Below are 4,907 nucleotides of genomic sequence, written 5' to 3'. Positions count from 1 at the left end.
CAACTCCAATAAAAGCTTCAGATCGTGGATAGATCAAGCTCAGCCCAAACATACACCAAGTGGGCCCCGGAAGTGGATTTATGCATCAATTACTTACTCATGTAAACCCTAGTAGCTAGTCTAGTATAAATAGGATAATTTACTACTGTATTAGACATCTTTGGTCCAGTTTTATTTTGTTCTTCATCTTAGGAGACTATTGATCACGTTTTGGGGGCTGGCCATTCGGCCATGCCTGAACCTTTCACTTATGTATTTTCAACGGTGGAGTTTCTACACACCATAGATTAAGGGTGTGGAGCTCTGCTATACCTCAAGTTTCAATACAATTAATATTATTTTCTATTCAATTCTCTTTTATTCTTATTCCAAGATATACGTTGCACTTCAACTTGATGAATGTGATGATCCGTGACACTCATCATCATTCTCACCTATGAACGCGCGTGACTGACAACCACTTCTGTATTCCGAGTAGGATTCCGGGAATCTGGAAAGTCTAACCTTGTCTGTGGTATTCCGAGTAGGATTCCGGGAATCTGGAAAGTCTAACCTTGTCTGTGGTATTCCGAGTAGGATTCCGGTATTGAATGACTATGACGAGCTTCAAACTCCTGAAGGCTGGGTGTTAGTGACAGACGCAAAAGAATCAAGGGATTCTATTCCAACCTGATTGAGAACCGACAGATGATTAGCCGTGCTGTGACAGAGCATAGGACCATTTTCACTGAGAGGATGGGATGTAGCCATTGACAACGGTGATGCCCTAGATACAGCTTGCCATGGAAAGGAGTAAGAAGGATTGGATGAATGTAATAAGAAAGTAGAGATTCAAGAGGAGCATAGCATCTCTATACGCCTATCTGAAATTCCCACTATTGACTTACATAAGTATTTCTATCCTATTTTATTTTCTGTTTATTATTTATTTTCGAACTTATCATAAATCATTTAATCTGCCTGACTGAGATTTACAAGGTAACTATAGCTTGTTTCATACCAACAATCTCCGTGGGATCGACCCTTACTCACGTATGGTATTACTTGGATGACCCAGTACACTTGCTGGTTAAGTTGAACGGAGTTGTGTCCACACATAGCAAAGATCCATAATAATGATTCCACACAATAACAAAGAATACTACATTGATGTGATCACAATTTCGTCCACCAACTTTGCTACCTCAATACTATCCTTAGACTATGTATGAAAGCCAAGGTAGTCTTCGAAGATAGCAATCCAAAATGGGTAAACCCTGGGAGGTTAGTTACACTCCAGCATATAATCTATGTGGCACCCGCTCAACAACAAAGAAGGCCTCAGATAAGGAAAAGAACATCCCAAGAAGAACCTCACCAAGAAGAACCTCATCAAGAAGAATCCCAACAAACAGAATATCAGCAAGAAGAGAAATATGATCCAACCAATATAAATTTGGAGGGACAAGAATAACAACTACACTTTCAATCCCAAAGGATGGATCGTCAAGAAGAACTACTATCTAATTGGATGAAACAACAAGGGGAGTGGCAGAAATAGCAAATGGAGCAGCAATAGAAACATTACTCCCAGCTCACCCAAGCCATCAATCAAGTAACTGAAAGGCAAGAGCGTCAAAATAAATGCCTTCAAGAACTCAACCAACGTCAGTTAGCTCAGATGAAGGCATTCAATGAGTTCAACGTGCTTAATGAAGGACGACAACTACACAGGGAAGAATTTAACAAAAATACTTAGGCCAAGTTAACTTATGTGGCTGGGCATATGCATAATTTGAACTCTGCCATCCTAAGGTATGATACAGTTCACAAAGACCTAATATAACAATAAGAGGGGAAGGTGAAACAATAGAAGGAAGCATTGAAGAAAAAGATGGAAGATGCTGGCTTCTGGAAAAAGTTGATCAGGAAGCGCAAATGAAATGGGGATTCGAGCAATCAAGAAGGATCCAAAGACAAAGGACACAAAGATGACAAACAAGAGAGAGAGCATAAGCATCCCCAGAAGTAAAAGGTGGTGGAGTTCTCTCTTCGTTCTATCTTTTTCAAGTTTAAATAAGAAAAATCATGTATGAAATAGAACATGCTTCCATAGTAGCTTTAGGAATTTTCAATTCTGTCTTTAAGATTTCATTGCTTAGGTCTATGTATGCTGGTCTAAGTTTCTAGTTTTCATTTTCATCCTGCTTAAATGTATGCTTGTCCGTTAAGCTAAATAAAAGAAAATGTTATGAAAAACCAGAGTGGGGTTCATCTTGTGAAGTATGTTCTCAATGTTTGTGGTATGGTAATTGATTAGCTAAGTTGGTTCACCAACAAGGTACACAGGCAACTAGATGTTTTGAATCATATGCTTGAAGCACATTCTATGAGACTAGCTAAACAACAAGATCCTAATAAGAAAAAGGAAAAGAACAGTGAGAGTTTGAAAAAGAAAGAAAAAGAATATGAAATAAGACTAGGCACCAAGGGTTTGAATCTTGAGGCATGTGTCTATGGTGTTCATGTGCAAAGGATCTGCTTGGATGAATAAGTTCTCAGGAGTGCTTCATCACTTGGTAACTTGGGTTAACTAACCCGAGATTATCAGCTGAAAATCTACTATCAAGAGAAACCTTGCTACAAAACACTTAGTAACCCAAAGAGGTGCTAGACACCAAGGCCTCAAGAAAAGAAAATAACAAACCATATGCCTGTGGTGTGCATGTATGGAGGATAGAGACTTGAGGGAGTAGGTCCTTAGGGGTGTCTCAACACCTAGCACCTTGAACCAACTAGTTTGGGATTGTTGGCTGAAAGCTTATCTTAAAAAGTCGCCCCCTCACAAAGCACTTAGCCTAAAAGAATGCAATAAACCCTTAAAAGAAAAGGGGGATCAATGAATAAGGATATCATAGGATGCAATCGAGCGAGTATTCTAGAGCATGATAAATACCTGAAAACCAGCAAAGGAATGAACCTAAGTTGCTATGCATGAAACCCCATTGATGCACGAAAACTTGTCTCTCAACAAATTTCCCTTCGGCAAGTATACCGAATTGTCATCAAGTAAAAACTCACAATAGAGTGAGGTCGAATCCACAGGGATTAACAGATTAAGCAATCAATGGTTAATTGATAATCCTAGTTAGACGAATCATATTGGAGTGATGAGTAACAAGGAACTGTAAATGGCATAAAAGAAAAGAAATCAATAAAGTGCAGAAATGTAAAATGGCAAGAAAGGTAAATGTAAGAACTAAAAATAAAATAAACATTGGGATTAAAAGATATTGCAATCCTCTAGATCAAGTTCATTCTCATCTCTTCCTCAATCAATGCATTCATTGATCTCCTTGGCAATCTTAACTGATTGGATCCCAATTCCTTGGCAATCCAATCTCTCTAAGCTTGAACAATTTCCCAATTCCTTGATTAAATTGCTCATGGGAAGAGATGAAGTTTGGTCACTAATTATACCACACACATTCATAGATCAAAGTATTGGTAGGATTAAATTTCACAATATCCATCAAACCCCCAACCTAATCCAATGTGAGAGAGCATTTCTAGCATGATTTCCTCATTCCTCTTCCAAGGTTCAGAAGAAATCCAAGTATGAGCAATTTCTCTTTCGAGACAATTACCCAATTATATGAAGATGGAAAGCTCTCTAGTAAAATAAAGAGAAAAGAAAGAAGAAGAAGAATAAAAACTACAATTGATCCATTAAATCACAATAGAGCTCTCTAACCCAATGAAAAGAGTTAGTTGTTCATTGCTCTACCAAAACATAAAAGAAAGAAAGTGCAGAAAAATAATGATGAAGATTAAAACTGAAACTAAAACTTCAAAGTTCACGAATGAAAAGTACAAACTAAAATTTAACTACTACTAAGAAAAAGAAAAAAAAAAGAGAAAAGGAAGAAGAGTGTAGGAGGGGAGGGAGTCCGAAGACCCCTCTTCAATCCCCGAATAATTTCAAAGTAAAAACCAAGGCCTTTATATAGGCTCTCCTAAATTACAAAATGAAATGAAATTAAAAGCAAATTACAATTAAATGAAAATTCCTACTCTAGATGCTTCTTGTGGCCTAGATTGGTTGACACTTGTGGGCTTGCTTGCTTGAGGTTGGATGGTCCTTGAAAGAGAAGTGAATAAAGTTGAGGTCCAGGTGGTAATCGTTAGTGTTACCGTTAGCCATTCCAACACTACAAGTGTGGCATTAGTGCTGAAGTTGTTGGGGCTAACGTCACACTTGCTACCTAGTTGGTATTTTTGGGGCTTACAAGATGCCTATTGTTTGTGCTCTAATTTCATGCCCACTATAGACCATTATATATAAATGGAAAGATCTGAATGTTAGTTTTCTAACACAACTAGAATCACCTCAATTGGACCTTTGTGGCTCAAGTTATTTTAGTTTGAAGAAGGCATGGTCAGGCTGCCGGGTGAGATTTTGCCCACGTTAGTGGCACTAACGTGGCCACTAACGTAGGCCTTCTTTGCTTCACAAACGTTAGTGACGTTCACTTTTTCCACTAACTTTCACAGCTTCCTCCTTTCTTCCACGTTAATGCCCACGTTAGTGGCACTAACGTGGGTGTTCTTGGCTTCGCAAATGTTAGTGGCGTTCACTTTTTCCACTAACATTGGAATTTCCCTTTCCTTCCACGTTAGTTCTCACGTTAATGTAACTAACGTGGAAACTAACATGGGTCTTCTTGCCCCTCTCTAACGTTAGTGGTGTTTACTTTTACCACTAACGTTCCATGCTCTCCTTCTTTAAAGTTAATGCCATTAACTTTCTCACTAACGCTAGCGGTTCTCTTTTCTTCCACGTTAATGGCCACGTTAGTGGCACTAACGTAGCCACTAACGTGGCTCTTCTCTGCTACTTGTTACATGAAATCAATCAAACAACATGC

Source organism: Arachis duranensis, chromosome 1 (genome assembly GCF_000817695.3).
Source record: "Arachis duranensis cultivar V14167 chromosome 1, aradu.V14167.gnm2.J7QH, whole genome shotgun sequence".
Classification (NCBI taxonomy): Eukaryota; Viridiplantae; Streptophyta; class Magnoliopsida; order Fabales; family Fabaceae; genus Arachis; species Arachis duranensis.
Note: the sequence above shows the minus strand (reverse complement) of the source record.